We start from the raw sequence: 22,058 nt of genomic DNA on the forward strand, positions 1-22,058 counted from the left end.
GTGGCTTCACCTGTTTCACCGACTGGCGGTTCATCCACCGTGCCCGGCTCAACTGCGTCCCGTTCAACAGAGCCGTCCGCCACGGGAACCGAGACAAGTGTTACAGGAAGTGTGGCTACTCCGAGACCCTGCCCCATGTCCTGTGCAGCTGCAAGCCCCACTCCAGAGCCGGGCAGCTGCGCCACAACGCCATCCAGAACTGCCTAGCGAAAGCCATCGCACTGCGCCTGGGGGAGGTCGCTGTGAACTGCGCCATTCCTGGGACTGACAGCCAGTTGCAACCTGATGTGGTAGTCACTGACGAGGCCCAGAAAAAGATCATCCTTGTCGACATCACGATCTCCTTCGAGAACAGGATCCCGGCCTTCTGCGAAGCCTGAGCTCGTAAGCTGGAAAAATACACCCCTTTGGCCGACACCCTGAGAGCAAAGGGCTACAAGGTGCAGATGGATGCCCTGATCGTCGGAGTCCTGGGTGCTTGGGACCCCCGCAACGAGCGTGTGCTGCAGACCTGTGGGATCGGTCGACGCTACACACGGCTCATGCGACGCCTCATGGTCTCAGACACCATCTGATGGTCCAGGGACATCTACATTGAACACATCACCAGCCACCAACAGTACCAGGAGGTGTGAGCCGGTACAACATCGTGCATCCACTATGGGATAGGGACTGAGAGACTTTTTCCATTGGACCATATGAACTGGAACCATAAACTTACTGAACATTCGCAAAGAGAAAAGGAGTACTAGTGGCACCTTAGAGACTAACCAATTTATTTGAGCGTGAGCTACAGCTCACTTCATTGGATGCTCAAATAAATTGGTTAGTCTCTAAGGTGCCACTAGTATTCCTTTTTGCGAATACAGACTAACACAGCTGCTACTCTGAAACCTGTCACTGAACATTAAATCCCACCAAATGAGGGTAGAACCATCCCTATCATTGTATCCACTCATTATACTCCACACCTGAACATAGCCATTATATGGACGACATACCCCCATATCTCAATGTCTGTACTTTGACCGGTTAAACTTTCACCCCCAATCGGGGAGATTGCAGATTATGTATTCCTTACGCCACCCGTTCCTAAACCGAATTTCGCACCCTTTGATAATCTGTACCTTATTCCCTGATAACCAGAACCTTCTATGCTTAAACCCTGTACCATTTTCTTTTTACTTCAACATTATCCTAATAAAATTATTACTCTCCCTGACTTCTCTCCGTTTTAGATATTTCATTTAAGATGGTGGATAGTTTAAAGCCACACTGTCCAGAGTGGTAAGGCTAAAAATAGCATCTTCTGTTAAATGCTTTTCTTCATTCACGAATCCAGTTTCAGTGTCTTGTTCTCCCTTTGCCTCTCAATATCTCAGAAAATTTAACCTCTCCGGAGGGCTCCAGCCCAGGAGTAATCTTGTTGGCTAACCATTCCCTGGGAACATAGGGCTGTCATGAAAATGTTGAGGCAACTTCCTGTCATCATGTATTAAACGACTTCAATAACACTTGAAGCTGTGGACACAGTGTAAATGCAAGGAATGAAGTTCTGGCCCCATTGAAGGCAATGACACAACTCCTGTTGACTACAAAAGAGCCAGGATTTTGCTAAAGGTTTTTCATTGTAGTAGGTAATAAATTAAACACTGTTAACCTCATTTCTTGTGCAAAAACTTTTTTTCTCCTGCAAAAGCAGATATGGAGCTAAATGTTTGTAAAATATTAAACATATCTGATTTATATTACTAATAATTCTGGGGTCTCCGCTTCGCTGGCTGTATTTTGAAAACATGGTAGACATAGTGTTGCCTCAACCAGTCTGATTTGCGTTTGAGAAGTACGTAGACAGCTCACTTTATAGGGTATGCTATATTTCTTTGTCATACTGAATCAAAGAACCATAGGGGTCGAAGGGATGCAAGGGTCATCTAGTCTAACCCCCTTGCAAGATGCAGGATTTGTTGTGTCTAAACCACCCAAGACAAATGGCTATCGAGCCTCTTTTTGAAAACCTCCAGTGAAGGAGCTTTCACAACTTCCCTAGGCAATTTGTTCTATTGTTCTACTGTTCTTTCAATTTGATTAAATCTCAGGAAAAACCTATCTGCTATACTGTAGTTTGAACCCATTGCTTCTTGTCCTGCCCTCTGTGGCAAGAGAACAACAAAAGAGACATGCATTTCAGCAACTTTCCCTACCTGAAAACGTTCTGAAAGGTTTTATTTGCAAGTTCTTTTCTGTGATTTATTAGGCTTAAATCAAATATGCACTTACTATGTTTGCTCTGGTGAGGAAGCAAACAGGAATACTGCTGTAGGCGTGGCCTGTGACTAAATCTTTCTAAATTATTTTTCTCTTTTTAGGACAGTGTTTGTCTTCATGACAGGCTTTGCATTAATAGTTTTGGCTGATTTCTCTGAAATCTTCTGTCTTACGTCTTTAGAAAAGCATAATGTGTACATGACCAATTCCATAATTCCATTCTATATCACTTTTGTCAGCAGGAGAGAAGTTCTCTGTGATACCTCAGTTAATGGCTGACTATAAGCACTTGGAATATTTCTTCATTCCTTACATGCCTAACAATAGATTTAAACAACAAACAAACCCTGTATTTATGCATGATAGTTGTTTTGGTGAGGTAGCCATCTGCAGGCATAAGTGAGAATTACTTTGTCACAGAGCTCCAGCCTGCATTGATGCCAATGATCAAAGTCTCAGCCAATCACCATGAAACAGTAAGCTAAAATGTACATCATAGTTATTTAAATATTTTTGCATCATCGAAACTTAAAATGGTTTAATAGAGGGGGAAAATATCATCTATCCCACACAATCTCTGCTCTATCTATGCAAAGAGGCGCTCTCTTACCCACTTGGCTAGTAGCTAATCTGTTTGTGTCCTTCATATAATAAATGCCTGCCAAGTAGGAAATACAGTATCTGGTTGGGCTCAGCATCTTTATGCTTTTTAGTACTGCACAGGACATCCACTGTTCAGGGAGCAATGACAGCTACAAAGTGTATTCAGTGCAAATGATGTTTCTTGTCAAACAGAGTAACCATGTCTTGATCATTGTAAATTCTCTTCTGTTTTTTTTTGTTTTTAAAGGAAAAGTGTCTTCAGTCAAGCCAGAGAAATCAGCTATCTTGGTGCTGAAAACTGTAGTTTTGGCATCCTCTAAACAGGTACATTTTGTGTTACAGTACATCACAACACACTCCTAACATAACTGCTGTGCCTCTTAATGACTTGTCAGTTTCTTTAATCTGTGGATCCTGGAGTTTCAAAAACTGAGTAGCTGTTTTAATTACTCCTCCCAGTGGCTTGAGGAGAGTGGTAGCGATATGCTTAGAATCCAATCAGGGAGACCACCAGGGCTGATAGGACTTGCCGCAGGTTTGTCAAACGGTGATCGTATGTTCTGTTCTGGATTTTGTTCTTTTCCCTATAAAGGATATGGGTTTAGATGGAAAGATGCTAGGGGATATGGGGCAGGGAGGAGCTGGGGAGGAATGTATGTGTGAGATTGGGTAATGCCAGTTCCCTTAAAGGGTTATTTGCCTGCTGCCCTAATCCAGATGCTCTGTGAGACACTTGTTGCAAACTTTACATAGTTGTGTATCCAGCCGATTGTTGCAGCATCTTTGTTGCAGAAAGCTGTATCTATCCCTAAAAGTAAATTTTTCAATACTCTGCACAGCGGTTTATTTGAACAACTACCTTTTGTGCTAATAGCAGTTAAACACTAAATCTTCATGCATTGTGCTCGGGCTGCACCCTACAATGCTGGAGCAGCCATCTGCTGACGTCCTACAAAATGCATCATCCAAAGATGCGTTGTGACTGCACTTCAGGCATCTTTTAGTCAGAAAGGATTGTTACAATTTTCTAACTTTTGGATAATAGTATGACTATGATAGATATTGGGTCTTCTAGAGAACACCAAGGAGCAGCCTGAATTTAGCGTCACAAGGATAATTGATTGATCAGTATAAATGTTTAGGTCACATCTACAAATTTAGAATTTGTTGTCTCTGGAGCCTATAAGAATAGAGTGTAGAGACTTGTTGAAGGGCACAGTGCACAAACAGCCCCTTAATGTGAAACATGACAAAAAGGCCAACTTCTGTCTCTACAAGGTGTCTACATGGCCCCCTTGACCATTGTATCTGAATGCCTCACCACACTGTTGCAAGCAGGGAAACGTTGCTACCTGGGTTTTACAGACAGGAAACTGAGGCATGAAAAGACTCAGTAACTTTCCCAAGATCACACAAAAGAGTCTGGTAGAGCAGGAAGTCAAAACAAGGTTTCGCAAATCCCACGCTAGTGCCCTAACCCCTGCACCATCCTTCCCCTTATTGTTCCATAGAAAATGAAAAATGATGGTTCATAAAACAGTAATATTTTCCCATACCTGACTGCTTGCTTGCTTAAGTCATCTAGTCCATACCCAAGAGACAATGCAGGATTGTTGAACCCTTTCTCGTGCTTTGTACAGTCTAGTGTTAAAATCTCTGTTTATGGGGTGATTTCTCTGGCAGATTGTTCAACAGGCTACTGGATTGTGCTTTCAGATTATTTTCCTGTTCAGCCTAAATTTTCCACTGTATTTTATCCCATTGTGCTTGGTTGTGACCCCTGGGGGTTGTATCCTCCTAAATTCCTCTTCCTCCTTGATGTTCATGTGTCCCCTTTGCCTTCCACGCATTTTTTTCATCGCTTAGCCAAGCTTTGTAGTGCTCCCTCAGAAGCCAATCTATCCATTCTCTGGTGGGTTTTTGTTGGGAAATACAGGGAAGACTGTTTTCAAATACTAAATATTTGATTTGCCTTTCTTGATGTGTACCCGCTTCAAATATTTCTATATAGATTACTCGTTCATGGTCACTTTCTCAAGCAATGAATGTTTTTATCCCTTGGATCATAAAGTAGTGATATGGTGACTTAAAATACTGTTAAGGTTATTAAGTAAAATTGACCTGCCTTGTGGGTGATTCCTCTTTAAACCTGTCCCCTTCATTCAGGTGACCTATTGTCATACATTCTTTCTTTCTTCCAAACTAAGTCCTCATGGAACTGAAAGCCAAACATAAACTAGAAATCAAACAGATTGAGCTTGTCAGCAAGGAAGTTGGAGAGGCACTTTCACAAAACAGTTTGCTGGTTCTGACTTGCACATTTCAATACTTTTTAAGAGAACAATGCCATCGGTGGGGACAAGCACACTGTCTGTTCCTGCCACTGGTAATAGATTCTGGCTTAAGACTTCTTGAATTGCCACAAGAGGGCAGTGTGTCCATGAGACTTGTGCTTTGCAGCATACAGGAAAGCTTCTGTTTAGTGCTTTTAAACTAGCAGAATCAGTCATTTGCCAATTATCTAAGAAAGATCATTGGTCCCTGGATATGTTAGCAGGCATTTGCTCACTAAAATGAGGCCCAAGTGATGGTTGTACCAACTAAGTTTGGTTAGAGCTGTCCACGTTTGTATGACTGGCAATTCCCCCTGCTTTCTCCAAATGGTAGCAGAAATGGAGTAACTTCCTGTTGCTGTGTATTAACAACCAAAATGTCCCCCTAACCTGCTTCACTTCAAGGGCAGAATGTAAATCAACACTTTTTTCTTTTTTGTTTTCCCCCCTCCATTTCTCTATTGGCCACCTACTGTGCTAGAACTGATTTTGCTGTGCAGAAAATGTATCCCATGCAGCATTCACAGAATTGGAGGAGAGTGCCCTCCTGTGAGCCATAATGAAATGCTTGATTGAGTCAAAGCATAATGAAACTAAAAAAATGTAATGAAAACATTCATGGATTAATTTTCTGTTAATCACTGCATGTTGCATTAGTATCGGCTTGTCTGGCTCAGAGGTTAACATATTGTTAACTGGTAATCTCCCTAGTAGGTGCTAATTTTATAATTCCAAATGAGAAGTATATTTCAATGTATAGACACTGTCTGTGTTAAACCCCTGCACAATGAAATAAAAATTACGTATTCACTAGAGTGGTGAGTTTGGGCGGGGGGCGGGGGGGCTCATACGCTTTCTGTAGCTTAGATTCCTACCTCTGCTGTGTGGCGTTTTTTTCCCCCTCTTGAATTTATTCCTGAAGTAGGGCACATGTTTGAAATGTCACTGCTAGATTTGGCTTCTGTTTTCAGGATGCATTTAAGAGAACCCTTTTGTTCCATTCATCTCTCCTAGATGAATAACCAGTGCTTCATCAATGGACTCATTCAGAGCGCTCTGTACTATGAGTAGGTCTTTAAAATATAACCTTTTTTTTTTTTTTTTTTTAAATTCTGGTGATTCTTGTCCTCTTCCTGGAGTTAAATGAAGATTGCTCTGTTGCTGACCTAGATCCAGCAGAAATTATGTTGCCCTGTTCCAGTTATCACTGTTGTATCTGGAGTATTATGTGTTCCCAAGATTCATTAAGGCATTTATCTAGTTTCCTTATTAATTGACTCTCTGAAATAGCTCATTGACTTCAGATCAGTCTCTAGAATTTAGGGCACCTGAATAATATGAAAGCACATTGAAATGAAACCTCAGAAGCCCTGTCCTGGGAGAAACATGCAAATCTAATACAATACTGTTAACCTTGTTTCCATGTCTTTCCCTATTTGCTAAAGTTATTGTTTTTTCCTTCTCAATCTCTCTTGTAATCCCTCAATTCTATATTAAAGACTGAATTTTTAGTTTCTCTAATGATGGACTAAGGTCCATTCTGAAAGTATAGCTTGGGAAGGGAGGAGCGCCTTACTTTAGGCATAGTTTGATAATGGTTTGGAGGCAAAACAGACTTACCTCTGGTTCATTAATTTCATTACAGGAACCTGTGTGCCTTTCCATTTGGCCTAATATTTGCCAGTCTTAGTCTGGAGTGGTCACAATGCAGAGCACTGTATATACAGCCAGTCATTAGATGAGATCTAAAACCTGACCACTTGTAAGTAAAGATCACATGGTGCTTTAAGAATTGTTAACTTCATTGTCCCATCTAGGTTTCAGCCCTGGAATTTACAGTGTATCTTTTAAAAAGAAAAGGAGGACTTGTGGCACCTTAGAGACTAACACATTTATTTGAGCATGAGCTTTCATGAGCTACAGCTCTCCATCAGATGCATGATCACGAAAGCTTATGCTCAAATTTATTAGTCTCTAAGGTGCCACAAGTCCTCCTTTTCTTTCTGAAGTATGTATTATGCATAAAATTTTAATTTAAATCTCATCCATTACACAGCAGACATTTTTTCACTCTATTAATGAAAAGCTAAATAGACATAAAATTAAGTAGTTGAAAACGCACTCTGAGCTTGAACGTGTGCCAAATACAATGGTGAGTTAAACACTTTTTTTATGATGGAAATTGCAAAAGACCTTAGACTGAAGCTATTTTGCCAAATAGTGGACTGTCTTACTGTTTTATAACCTGGGCATGTTTTTAGTGTGTTTCTATCTTCTCTCCTCCCCACAACCCACTTTTCCCCTAAAACGGGAAAGAAAAAGGTTGCTTTTGATGATGATGTTAGAGACTGAAAAGATCTGGAAATCATCTAGTACATCTCTTAGCCAAGGAAAGGAGTATTGCTGTAACACACTTCTTCCCCTAGTTAGTTTTCCAACCAATTTGAGGAAACTGGCATCCCTGTTAATGTTTCCGAAAATAGTTTTCAGCGTTACCAGTGAAACATAAGTTCTGTTCTGTTCTTTCCATGGATGCTGTGCTCTCCTGAGTGATCTGCAGTGTTAGCTATTTAAAGCCTTGGGAAAGAGCGTAACAAGATATTATTAAGCAGGGTATATAACTCCAAGTATTTACCATGGAATTAGCTTGTCTTGTTTCTTTAAAGAATGAACTCTTGCAGATAGAATGTGGCTGTCTGCAGGGTTTATTATGTGTAAACTTTTTTCCCTGTTGCTCATTAATAGAAAGACACAGCCTAGGAGCATGGTTTCATGGTTGTATGCTGTCTCTCATTCTCAGTATCTCAGAATGCTTTACAAAGAAACTACTAAGATACTAGCAGTGAAATGACTGAGTAAGCAAATGTGGTTGCCATCATGTGCTTGCCTTGAACATCAGAGAGGGTGGTCTTTCTGAAGGGGTATGCTGGCTATCTCTTTTTTTTCACCTCTTCTCCTTTCTGCAGGAGCTCCAGGCTACTTAAATCCCTCTTTCCCCATAGCTATTCAGTCTCCGGGCAACTTCTTTATAGCTTCTGTTACCTGTTACTCTGTGCACCTTCCCACTAGGACCCCTGTTGGAACCACTATGCATGCAGAGATCCCTTTCTCCTAGATGCAGGGAGCACAGGCTCATCAGGCTGCTCTCCCTGTCTTCCAGCAGCTGCCCTATTTAGAATGTTTCCCACTGGCTTGCTGAGAAGCCCACAAGCAGCTGAGTGAGTCTACAGAAGCAGGTGTGACTGGAGCTTAGTAGCATGTTTCCTGGTGGTTTTGGTTCCTGCAGATTTCCATTTCTGAATATTGATCCCTTGATGTATGGATTACTACAAAGCAGTAGAAGAGGAGAGAGAAGGCCGCCTTTTTGTTTTCCTCAATCCCTAAGCCTTCCGTTTTCAGGAATCCGTTATCGTCCGAGCCAGTTCCCAGAACAAGCTTCCTAACAACTTCACAAATGGCAACTTGCTCTAGGATCTGACGCGTGCAGAATGGCTGTGGCAGCTGCTGCTTACTGAGAATTCTGGGTCACACGCTTGGCTTTGGAAAATGTGAAGACTTCTGGGGATGAGGAGAGATTCAAAAGTTGCTGCTCTTTTGGGGAATGTGGCGGTGGGCGGTTCAGCTCCCCTGTAATCAGGGTAAGCGCACTAGCCACGCAGTGTTGGCTGCCCGTCCAAACCTGTCTGACACTGCTGATTTTAATCGACTGGGCTGCTTAGAAAAGGGACATGATTTGTAACTTGGTTGGCCCCTAGATTGCTATCCACTACATACCAGGATTAAAAAGGCACTACATACCAGGATTAAAAAGGCACTACATACCAGGATTAAAAAGGGCATTCTTACTGTCCAATTAAGACAATTGTACATGGAATATCTCTCCTGAGCAACTACTCCTTCAGTAATGCATCCCCCGCCTTTAGGCTTACGTAATGCTGATGTAACCATGGAGTACAAAGTCCTGGTATGGGCCTTGGGCTAGTGACCTTCTAGCCTAGAAGTGAATATTCCAAGGTGAGCCATACTGACATCCAAATGGTTACCTCACATACAAAATTGCAGTATTACCGTGAATCAAAATCATGTGAGAATGTGTCCTGGTGTCTGAGTCAATTAATTACTATTAGTGGTGCTTTAATTAGCCTATTGGTACACTATGTAACATGTCCCTAAGTTACTTGATTAGTGATGTAGCAAGTGAATCCTATTTGCAACTAACAAGTAAACCTCTTGCCATCTGACATCTTCATCTTCCCTGAGCTGGTAACTGTTACATCTCAATGCCTGCAGCATTGTCCAGTGGCTGGAGCACTAGGGAGACCTAAGTTCCATTTCCTGCTGTGAACTTGGGGAAGTTACTTCACCCCTGTTTCCCCTCCACTCTGTCTATTGTAAATTCTTTGGGGGCACGTACTGTGCCTAGTGCAGTGGGGCTTTGATTTGGATTGGTACTTGATGCGATTGTGGTGCAAATAATAAACTGATTCACCATCTGTGCAAATGGCCGTTGTATACAATCTGAATTTGCATTAAAACATAAGCACTAAAACTTCAATTCATAATACTGCTGTCGAGCTGTTTTGCTGTTGTGAAACAAGCTGTCCTGCCACGGGGCTGGGTGGAGTGCCTGTAGCTGGAGTCAGTGCAAAGGATATATTACCAATTTCGCATGGTCAAAAAGCATGTCAGCCCTATTTTCCCCTCCCCTCCAATTGTGAGATGTAAAAATAAAAGGGGATGGTGGGAGGTTTTTTTTCCTGTTGGCCTTTTTGGTCTTTTAGGTTACGTTCAGGCCCATTTTCAAGCTTTTTTTTGAATCCACAAGGGCTAGAAACTTAAACCAAACCCCCAAGATTCTTTCATCACAAGATTCCAGAAGGCTGAGGCTTTAAAAAATAAATAAATGGCAAATATTGAGGCTTAACAAAATCCCAAGATAAAAATCAATAAAATCGCAAGACTTTGCAACAGAGATCTCCTGCTAATCTCCCTCCCAAGAGCTCTCGTAATGTGGCATTAGGGGTCTTTCAAAGCCTACTGGTAACAAGTGAAAGATGGAATGTCTATTCCATGCATTCAGTGTGAGGGCTGTGATAAGCAGTGACTGCTGCAGTTCATATACTGGTGGTCCATTTGCCTTCCTGCCTCCCTTTCACCAGCTAAGAAATGATGAGAACAACCAACATAGCCTGACGAACTAAAGCAGGAGTGCACCCAATGCAGTTCATCCTCTTCGCTCTGGGATTTTTGTTTTTTCCTGCAGGGATATTGGCAATAAACAGGATTTCTTGCTGTCATTTATTCTGTTCTCAATCAGCTTGGTCACATTGCATGATGTCTTGTGCTTTTTTTACCTTTGCACTGGGAGTGATGGTGTGGGGAGGGAGGGAGCAGTTTTTGTTTCAGCAATCCGAGGTCAGGCTTGTTTTCTCTCTGAGCAGGAACAGGCTAGCCCCGGGAGTGGAATTCTGCAAGCCCTGTAAACAAAAGGCTTATTTCTGTGGAAAACCCCAAAGGTGGCGCTCTGCTTATCAGGAAGATTTGAAGAGGGGTTAGTATTTCTGAGAATTGTTCCAAATTATGCTAACTCTCACCCCTAGATTTTTGTGTAGGCTTTTGGACTGAATATGCATGAAGATCACAGCAGCCACACATGTTATTAATCAGCCCTGTGTTTAGTATCTGACAGTGCTTGCACTGTTTACAAGCCAGTGAGCGAGCTTTTATTTAGAGTAAACAAAATAGCAGTTTGTGACTCTTAAGGCCCACTTACAAGAATTTGACTTTGCTAGATGTGTTACCTGGTTGAAGTATCTTGAAAGGACATATGAAGCTAGTAGTCCAAACATATGATTTGCCAGCTGATTGTAGGCATGTGCTGCCTTCCCTCTTCCTCATGAATAATGAATATAACCTCTATACTGGGGAGCCCAGTGGCTTCAGTCACGTTTGGGACCCCACAGTGCTAGCTGCTGTATAAATGGTACCAGCCCTGAAGAGCTCACAATCTAAGGGACTAATTTTAAACCCTTACAAAAGCATTTGAAAATATTGCCAAGAATCTGACCCTGTTCCTTTTTAAACTACAATAGGGAAATATTAACCAAATCTTTCCACTGCCCCTCTTCTCTCAATATGGCTTGCTGCAATTGATATGTAATAAGAGGTTTAACATTTTTTGGAAGGCTCTGGATTTTGGAAATGTATTTTCTGGGACTGGAAACTGGAGCTAGAGCAGCTGATTTAAAACCCTTAACATGCCACTTAGTGTATGGGGGAGGTTGTTACAGTTGAACTATTCCCTACATTGAGCCAGCTGGTCCAATAAGTGAATCCATACCACAATTGCATCTGCCTGCTTTGCCCTTCCTGTGTAAACTTTGGGGTCATCTCCCTTCTGCCAGCCAAAGATTTCTGAATAGCTTATGCATCTGCTGTTCACTAGATTAGTGGAAAGTAAGTAACAATTATACTTATCCAAAAGATGGACTGCAGAAAGGAACAGCCTCTGAAATTGCTCTAGGGCTTTTGTAATAAGCTGGCCTAGTACTCCATTATGGTGGAGAACATGGACCTGGTGATTGTAAAATAAATGAGCTTTATAACTGTTAAAAGATTACGGGTGCCTGTTGGAATCTTAAGAGTTTTGTGAGCTGGGTAATGCTGTTCATTCTGATGTGCGCTCCTTATGCCTGAACTGTTCATCAGCCTTGGGGTAAGGTACGTTTCTTTTCAAAATGGCACGTTAAGGAAGCTCTGATGATCACTGATAGAAGAGTAAACCTTAGGTGAACACTCGTTTATATCACTTCAGTTTTTCCATTAATTAGGTGTAAACATTTTAGGAAGTTGGTGTTTGGTGTTCATAACTTGAATGCAAACATATGTGCTTTATTTAACATACCTGCAGAGGGGGGTACAGTGCTTGTTCACATTCACTTGTTGAAATTTCAAAAAAGTCACTGCACAGGGAGCCTCACATCTCTTGTTATGGTCACATCCCATGCGGGGACCAGTTGGTTCTACTCAGCACAGCTTCATCTAGCCAAAAGGTAGATGTGTTCCGCTGAGAGAGTTAAGTCGTCCAATAAACCAACCCTTGCGCTTCCTTCTGCAGTTTGAAAATTGTGGTTGACTCCTTCAGCAGCTTGCTATTTATCACTTCACTATTTATCACCTCTTACTGAACACCAGAAGCATTTAAACAACTGTGCATACTTTTCAGGGTCCAAGTAACTTACTATTTAAATCTGTTTGCAGATTAGAAGCCCCTAATGTTCTCTGCTATTCCATGGCATGGTAAAACTGCATGCAGTAGTTCTGAGCCAGCTTTGAAATGGATGCTAATTTTTTCATTTCAATCTCCTCAGGAAAAGCTGAAAAGCAGTGCCTTGCTGTGGCCCTATATTACCGTGAACCAAACTCTGTGGTACAGTTATAAAAGATTGGGTAGGTTGGGAGCCTAGTGAGAGTTTTCTAGGAATCCAGGTATTGAATTATGATATTGTCCCTCTGGTGCTTTGTTCTTGGAGGGATGGCTGAAGTCTGTATCTCTGCTGACTGAGCTGCTTTGACTGTTATCACTTCAAATGTATTGTGCTGTTGGACTGGGCCTTAGAGAGATGGTAGTTTGGTTTTTGCTTAGGGAAGTGGCGGTTCATAGTAGTGGGCTGCTTAAAAGCTTTGCAGTTTGGGGTGGGCAGTACAAGTGAACTCTGACTCTAGTATAGCCTGAGAGTTAAGAGAGTAAGTTCTTTGACTTCATGTTGTACAGAGACATTAACTAGTAAGAGCTGGCAGGACATCTGGGAAAGCAGTTCATGCCCTTCCCTTATGAAACAACAACAACCACCCACTAGTTATTTCATAGAAATAGCCTAAGTACATAGTTGCTTATTGATATACTAGTTTACTGTAGTTTAAACTAACACCCTCTCTCCCTTTATAGTGATTTTAATTAAAGTTTAATTAAAGGTGTGTTTAGGTCTGCAGCCCTCGGTACTGGATGTTGAAATTGCCTCTCTAATGGTAATGCACAATGATTAGTAGATAGCACTGTCTTCAAGAACTTGTTTCTCAACATCCTAAATGGGTGAAGACACTTCTTGAGTCTCTGATCTTTAACTTGGTCTTTCCTGGAAGTAGAGGCAGTGCAGAGGTAGCAGGCAGCTCCTGCATAGTTGAATTAGTGTGCTGTGTTACACAACCCATTGCCTCTGTCACTCTCTCTCCTTGGCTTTGACGTAAGTGCTCACCTGACATTGCGAAGGAAGCTTCTTGAAACTCAATCGTTGGTGCATATTCATAGCTGAGATTTGAACTTGCATCAAATCAAGCAAGTCCTTGTTGCTTCAGTGAGAATCTGATGCACCAGCCAGCTCAAACGTTGCCATCTGTTCTGAAGAAGGAAGAATGAGGGGAATTCTAACCACCTGTTCTCCCCCTGCTAGCATTACTCTGGTTAATTCTTCGGAGGGTCACTGAGTCCAAGGTTGCCTCAGAAAGGAACGCATGGCCAATGTTACAGAAAGTTTAATTGAGTAAGAAATGTGGGTACAAGTGGAGCACATGAAAGTGACAAGATGGTGTCTTGACCTTGTACTCTGAAGAATGTCTAGGTCCCCAGTGGTGGTCCAAAAACAAGGCTTTTGAGAGGAGCCAATGTAATATCTTAACTACTGCCGTTTGCCCTTTACCTACAATAGCTGTCCTGGTGGTAGCATTCAGTTATATCCCATCTCTCTGCTGGATCTCCCAGTCTCTGTGACCCTGATCTCTACAAGCAAGCTTTTTGTGTTGTGACATGACCTTTGTCTCAGCTTTGTCTAAAGCCTAATTGGCCTTGCTTAGTACTTAGTGGTTTGGGGCCTGATTTCCTGAGTCTGCCTCTTCTCCTGTCATAGGTTACACCGTTATCAGTGGCGGTGCTGAGCTGGAATTCCTTCTCTAAAAGGGCAGAGGAGCTGTCTGTAACAATGAGAACCCTCTGTTCTAAACTTGCTCTCCTGACCCCTGAGTCATCCAGAACCTGGTTTTGTTAATCTTTCAGGTCTAATGCAAGGTTCTTTTTGAGGAAGGCATGGTCTGAGGACTGGAGTTCTTTCTGGGGCTTGAGGATTTTATGTTTACTTTGCACATAAACAGATTTTCCTGCAATGAATAATTAAGTGTCCAGAGAACAGGAAGGGGAACCTATTGATCATTGACATACATGCAAATGTGCCTATTAATAGCAAAAAGGTGACTGCATTTAATTCTAAAGGAGCTTTTCTACAAGCTCACAAACAGTACTAAACTGTTACAGTAGTTCTCTGAACAATTATCAAAGTCTCAAGTTTTTCTCTTCATCCCTACTTTAACTTAGAATTCAAGCAAGCAAAAGGGGAGGTAATACATATTATTTAGGCACATGCAAAGTTCTTTGCTATTCCTAAGTATCTGTAGTGATAGCTGGCAGTTTTGCCTGTGATAAAGAACTTGCAGCAATTACTATTGCATCACAAAATGACATTTGATTAGAACACTTCCCTCCAGCCAGAGTACAGAAGGTATGTCGCATTGACCAAGGTTTAAATAAATCGGAGGAAAATATTGGTGAAAGGAGCCAGGCACTCATGGGCCCAGATCCCAGTAGAGAGATAAGCATAAGTGACATGTTTTTCACTCCACAAAACAGTTTTGTTTGTGTTCAAACAGTAAGTGGGGGAAACAAGCTGACTTAGATTTCAGCTCAGCTGGATTCTTGGAATTTATCCAGAACACACACACATCACCTTTGTGTTTAGTGCAGTAAGCAGGGTTGACCGGAAAAAGATTGAGCAATGTCTTACTGGTAAGCAGGAAGTCTCTTCCTGAGGAGAGTCGGAAGGTGATGCAGGAGGGGAGCTTCTACATATAAAAACTAATTGTGCCTTTAATGCTTCCTCTCTGACTTTTAATGTTCTGTTAAAATACAAGTTGCTTCCAGGCCTAGAACGTCTTTTGTCCTTGCTGCTTGAGAAAGTTAGACTTGCCACCAGAGCTGTTTTTAGCCATCGTGACTAAAGATACTAAGGGGCTTCAATGTAAAAGCGCTTTTGTGTAGAATTCCCCTATCAGCATTATGTGGGTGCAAATTCTTCTATTATTTGTTTGGATTCCCTTGTAATGGGGACGGGACAGTGTCGGTGCTTCACCGAGCCTGATGATGGTGCACAAATAACTTAATCAGCCATTGAATGTGATCAGCTAACCAGACTGCAGAGAATTTGTGAGCAGATTGCTATTTCTAACTGAACTCACTCATCCAGTAGTTGAAATTGGAGATGACTGATTTGATGTTTCAGATGCTGCCAAGTCAGACTGAGCATCACAAGAACACAGCTTGAGCTCTAGGGCATGCACGTACATTATGTATTTTTTTAAAAAAAAATCCCTTGCCAATGTTTTTCTGGCATATTCAACAGGAGCCCTGATCAGAAATACTTAAACATTCAAATGAATCAACATGTACCTCGGTATACAAACTTCATATTCGTTGTGAACAAGCTGTTTTCATTGTTGTAATAAACAAGGCCCTACATTCACTTTGGTTGAAGTACGACTACAATAAAATCACTGTGTAAATAGGGCAAAATATATTGCCCCAGTTTGTAACATCTAATAATGCATTAAATGGATGATGCATTAAGTGACTGAAGCCTGTGAATTCCAATTCATTTTACAAAGTGAATCATAACTTTGAGCTCACAAACATTGACACCTGCTGTGCCGCAGGAAAGCTGGAAGAGGTTTATTGTTACCTGGATGACAAACAGGGGGACTCTCTAATCTTTCAAACCTCTGAGTGGCTATTTAGCTGTATTCTAGATTGCATTGGCACTAAGGTTTTGTCTGCTTGCAGTTGAAGGTGCTTCAGCATGCAGGTGTGCTGTCCGCTCTAGCATTGCCAGCCTTTTAGTCATGTTCTGAGCAGTTCTTGACTCTTGTGTCTACTGCTTGACTTTTCCAGCATCCTTCAAGCTGGGATTGCTGCTGACTTGAGACAGCACTGTTGGCTCATGTGGAATTGTGCAACAGTGATCACGCTGATTGATTAGGGATCAAGCTGGATAGGCTCCAAAGGATGTTCATCCCTCTTAGCCAGAAGTCTTACTTCACGGGGTGTAAAAGAGCTCTATGCTTCCATGCAGGAGCAAAGGGAGATGGGGAATTCTTCAATACTGGAGGTTTGCAGCCTTGGTAGTTTTTTTTTTTTTTTAAATGGTCCTTTTGCTAATCTTTTTGTGGATGAGTATAGTCATTTTGATCCATCCAGGATACCACAGCATCCATCCGAGGTTGCTTTCTGCCTTTTTTTCCCTCTCAGTGCTTGTAAATGTGCATTGCCGGCTGCCGCTCTCAAAATGTGCCCTGCATATTGGATCTTTTTTACTAAGATGTCTAAGTAACACTTACAGAGTTCAATCGTCTCCAGTGCTTTTGGGGAATTACTGTAACTGGGTAGCAGGGACACTTTAAAAAAAAAAATCAATCTAATCCAGTCCTCTTTGGAACCTGGTATTTGATTAACCAGTAGTACTGGAACAGCAACTATTGAGCACAGTGACTTTCAGCTTTAGTGTTGCAGGATTCATTACTCTGCACTAGACTACATGAGACGAACTGGAAATACCAGACCTTCCCCATCACTTTTAATTAAGCAGAATGGCTGCAGCTGAGGCAGCACCTCAATAAATGATTTAAGTGCTGAGCTTCTCTGAACATCGATGGTATCGCACTTAAGTCTCTCTGGGAAGTGTCTAGCAAAGCAAACTGCCATTTGTTCCATTGTTCTCCTCCAGTTGAGCATGGCATTAGCACCATATATTCTGTCAAAATTATTAAACCACCAATTCCAATCTTCTGTGTACACATTCAGCGTTAAAGTATTGTCTTGTTGTGCTGACTAATCCTGAAATAAGCAAACTCCAATTAATATAATGAAGCACTGTTGTAATTAAAATCCCATGCCTTTTATATAAGGTGGAATAACAAGTTATGTATCAGTAACATTGTTGAATCCTCCTGTAATTTGGTATGATGGTGGTGGTCTGGGATCACTCTACTCAATTTTACAGCCTCTGCAGTCTCACTCAAGCTCTTCAGACTCTGACATGGCTTTTCTTGCAGAGAGTTTTCCCTCTTCAAAATAAAATCTTTCTTGTGTTTTTAACTCTTAAACTGGAACAGTGTCTACAGCTGCAATTTATTCCTGGTGCTAAACTACCAATGAGAATTCATTACATTGAGAGACTGGCAGAACTAGGTGAGTGAATTTGCAGCCACTTTAAAGGAGATAAGAGATTAAGCATTGGGCTCACACTATATAGATTCCCTGGAGTCAGTTGAATCCCAACAGGATAGACTTGGGCTGTCTATCCCCCTGAAGTAGATCAGCTGAGTTTCATGCAGTCCTGTCCTGTGTGGATCTCTCCACCAAGACCCAAGAGGCTCTGTCTATTTTGTGTGGGTGCTGAAGATTCCCTGGGACTCAGCATGTCAAGTATCCAGGCCAAAATCATCTCTCCTCCCCCCGGCCCACATACCCACAGCTGCAGTACTGTACATCTAGATGTCATGACCTTTCATTGGTGTTTGCCTGTACAAATAAAGTGCTGAGATCCCTTTGGGGATGATAGGCTCTATGTAAATGTCAAATACTACTACTCTGGGGGCCACCTAATATGGAATTTGTGGCTATTAAGAGTTCTACAGCAGGGTAACTGACTGCAATGTGCAAGTGGAACTCCAGTAGTGTCCTGTTCCTTTCGTTATGGGCTAAGGTGTGCTCTCTTGTTTGGATCAATGTTTTAATACTTTGCATTTAACTAGATAGCTCCTTCTATATAGGAGTCAAAGGACTTTTCAGATATTACTTAAGCCTGGCATTAGCTCTGAAAGAGGCAAGTGTTCCCCCTTCTTACTGAGGCACAAGTGAAGGGACTTATGTAAGCTTAGACAGGGAACCTGTGGGAGAGCAGGGAATAGAGACTAGCTTTCCCAGTCCTATCCCTTAAGCAGACTGGTTTGCTTTTAATCAGCAATGTAGTGTTGGGGTAACCCACTGGTATCCTCTGAGCACCAGTCCACTTTTCTTGTAGGTACGTCCAATGAAACTGAAGCATTTGAGAAATTCATGCATGAAACATGCAGAGCACCATAAAATCGTTTGTAAGGTGTTCAGAGTCCATAGAGCTACATGAGATGGACCATAAAATGTACCACGGGGGAGAATTTCAAAGACACACATGGCAGCCAGGCACCCAGGTTTCTCTCGTGCCTTTGAAAATTTCCTGTCTTTACACACAACTCCTTTAGGTAGGAAAGAAGGAAAAGGCAGCTGCATGCAGTGTACCTATTTGATCTGCAGATGTCGCTGTTAAACCACTTTACTGGTTTCAGGGGTAGAAATGCTGCTCTTTTGAATTCAAAAACTATTGATACCGGCATTTTATCTAACCTTAAGTAAAGTATGCAAGCTTTTAAAAAAATATAAACCTAACCTGCTTTTGACTTGAGGTGCAAATTGCATCAGATGTTGCCACTGTGCACTGAATCTAATTGGCATGTGTGGGAGTTGCTTTATAACTGTTTGGATGCCAGAATGAATATGAATGAAGCAATATATTTAGACTTAAATTTTCAATAAAATGAGGAAGCCACCAGGTGGCAGTTCTTTGTTCTGGTGCATCTCAGCTGTTGTGGTGTTTCTGGCCCACAGATTCCAGAATCCCATGGACTGAACACCACAGTCTAGACTAACTGACAGACAGAATTCCTCTCCTGTTAGGTAAGCAAGGAGTAGACACCAATTATGCAGATTCTCAGCCATAGTCTTCCTTTTTAAATTTACATTTTTCAAACTGTCTAAATAAGGAAGCTGCCTTCTCATACAGTGAAATTCAGACCCAGAAACTAGAGTAGCTCGCAGCTGCACTGCCTTTGTGGGTTGGTTATGTTTTAAAGGTGTCTTAGTCACTGCATGCTGGGCATTTTTGCTCTTGGTGTTGAGTGTCTGCTGAGAAGGAGGTGGGATTGAAAAATGGGTAGCAATATAATACAGCAATTAGTTTAAGAAAACCCTCATAGCTAATGGATTTTATGTAATGCTGATTAGCTGTGCAGTGATGCTGAAGTATACATAGGGATGCTATTAAATACTAAAGCGTTATTCACATACTTGATAATGAATAGACATAGTATTGTTTGTGCTCTTCTATACTAATACTGGGAGTGACTCAGGAACAGTGTGCAGAGCTTTTTACATCTAGGCTACTGAGTCTGTACTGAGAAAATCTTCAGTTAGTATTTGACTATTCTGTGGCCTCTGTGAAATGAGTTTCTTTGTGTGTGTGTGTGTGGGGAACCTATTGCAGTTGATTAGTCTAGAGTAACCACGAACACTTAATTCACTTATTTGCTCTTGAGCAGGGGTGGGCAAACTACGGCCCACGGGCAGGATTCGGCTCGCCAGCCATTTTAATCAGGCCCTCGAGCTCCCACTGGGGAGCGGGGACTGGGGCTTGCCCTGCTCCAGTCATGGAGCAGGGTTGCGGGCTGCACCACATGGCTCCCAGAAGCAGCAGTATTTGCCCTCTCCCCCCCCTGCACTCCAGCCAGGGAGCAGGATCAGGGGACACTCCACACGGCGCTCTCGGAAGCAGCGGCATGGTCCTTCTCTGGCTCCTATGCACAGGGACGGCCAGGGGGCTCCACTTTGCATGCTGCCCCAGCCCCAAGTGCCACCCCCGCAGCTCCCATTGGCCAGGAATTGCAGCCAATGGGAGCTGCAGGGGCAGTGTCTGTGGACGGAGCAGCGTGGAGAGCCGTCTGGCCCTGTGTTTGTGTAGGAGCCAGAGAAGGACAATGCTGCTGCTTCTGGGAGCTGCTTGAAGTAAACACCGCCTGAAGCCTGCACCCCTGAGCCTCCCCTCACGCCCCAACCCCCTCCTCAGCCAGATCCCCCTCCAAACCCCTCGATCCCAGCCTGGAACACCCTCCTGCACCCCAAACCTCTCATCCCTAGCCTCACCCCAGAGTCCGCACCCCCAGCCAGAGCCTGCACCCCTTCCCACACCCCAGCCCTCTGCCTCAGCCCTAATCCCCCTCTCGTCCTCTGAACCCCTTGGTCCCAGCCCGGAGCCCCCTCCTACACCCAGGAGCCCTCACCCCCGCCCCAGACCAGAGCCCCCTCCTGCACCCTGAACTTCTCATTTCTGTCTCCACCCTGGAATCCACACCCCCAACCAGAGCCCTCACCCCCTCCCTCCTCCCAACCCCAATTATGTGAGTATTCATGGCCCACCATACAATTTCTATTCCTGGATGTGGCCCTTGGGCCAAAAAGTTTGCCTATCCCGCTCTAGAGGAATAAAATTGGCCCCCTAGGGCTGAGCCGCTCTGAGTATTTCTGTTCTTGTACGTGGAAATCTATCACGCCACTTAGTTCGTTCACCACACTTCTCCAGCACTCATTTTTAAACTTTCTGCCTCACTTGTCCCCTGTAGCGCATTCCCTATGTCTGCTCTTTGATTAAATCTTAATATTTCCTCATAAATTGAATCCTTCAGATGTTTGCCTTTTTTATCTAAGGAAGTTTTTCTTGCAGTACAAAGACTGTTATGTGCGTTGTCTAGTTCGGTGATTTTCAACCTTTTTTTCTCGTGACCCCATTGAAGAAACTTGTTGATGCTCCCGACCTAACAGAGCGGGGGATGAGGGCTTTGGGGTGCAGGAGGGGATCAGGGCTGGGACAGAGGGTTGGGGTGCAGGGCTGAGGTCAGGAATGAGGGTCAGGGCTCTGGGCTAGGGATGCAGGAAGGGGCTCTGGGTTTGGGGGGGCTCAGGGTTGGGGCGCAGGCTTACCTCGGGCAGCTCCCAGTCAGCGATGTAGTGGGGGTGCTAAGGCAGGCTTTCTGCCTCCCTTGGCACCGCGGACCGCGCTGCGCCCCAGAAGCAGCCAGCAGCAGGTCCGCCTCCTAGGCAGAGGTGCGCAAGCAGTGTCCGAGAAGGTAGGGACTAGCCTGCCTTAGCTGGGCAGCACTGCCGACGGGACTCTTAACAGCCTGGGCAGCAGTGCTGACCAGAGCCGCCACCACCCAGTGCCTCATGTTCTGTGACCCGCTACGGGGTTGCGACCCACCTTTTGAAAACCACTGATTTAGTTAACTGTTAGATGGATCTCTCTATGCCACTCTCTTAAAAGTCAACATCATTGAATCTAAAAGTTTATGCCACACTTGTGTGGTATAGAGGTGCAGCACCTGCTTAAGCGTCAGAACCGAAACCTGATCGTTCCCATAGAAATTACTCCCAACTCTTGCTGAAGACCTTACAGCATTAACTTGATACAGTGAGCTGGAATGAGAGATAAGTGGAGATTTAATAAAACATTGCTTAACTGGTCAGTATTTGGCAGCTCTCCAACAAGGTGAAATGGTTGCTGCCATGTGATGATCAAGTCTCTTCCCAAGAAAAGATTGGGAAGAGTCTTGTAAACATATTAGATTCGCTATAGGTATGTGGAGCTCTCTTGGCCGCCTCTGCACCTAGGGGTCACAGGTATATGCTGGTCGCTTCTGGGAGCTGCGTGGAGCCAGGGCAGGCAGGGAGCCTGCCTTAGCCCTGCTGTGCCACTGACCGGACTTTTAACAGCCCCGTCAGTGGTGCTGACCAGAGCTGCTGGGCATTCTGGATGCCTGGCAACCCTAATCTCGGGTATACCACTATCTTATTTAGCCTTCCAAAATACCGTGTGGGAAGGATGTCTTTCAGTAGTCTGTAGCACTAAAACCCTGAAACAAGTAATGTGTGTGATATTGCTTATTAAATAA

The 22,058-nt window shown here is 43.2% G+C and overlaps 1 protein-coding gene across 17 annotated transcripts in view; it reads left to right on the forward strand.

The window, feature by feature from the left end:
• GNG7 (G protein subunit gamma 7) overlaps nucleotides 1-22,058 on the forward strand; it is a 128,560-nt gene that overhangs the window by 22,928 nt on the left and 83,574 nt on the right. For 11 of the 17 annotated variants that reach the window (XR_014709633.1, XR_014709634.1, XM_084614578.1 and 8 more), the window contains one exon: nucleotides 3,119-3,195. The exons of 4 other annotated variants lie outside the window; for them this stretch is intronic. The gene's annotated coding sequence lies outside the window, so the exon portion shown is untranslated. Of the gene's footprint in view, nucleotides 1-3,118; nucleotides 3,196-18,988; nucleotides 19,015-22,058 lie in introns of those variants that run through there. 2 more of the 17 variants (XR_014709636.1, XM_084614586.1) reach the window with 2 other exon arrangements.

Source organism: Lepidochelys olivacea (genome assembly GCF_965140295.1).
Source record: "Lepidochelys olivacea isolate rLepOli2 genome assembly, chromosome: 25".
NCBI lineage: Eukaryota > Metazoa > Chordata > Testudines > Cheloniidae > Lepidochelys > Lepidochelys olivacea.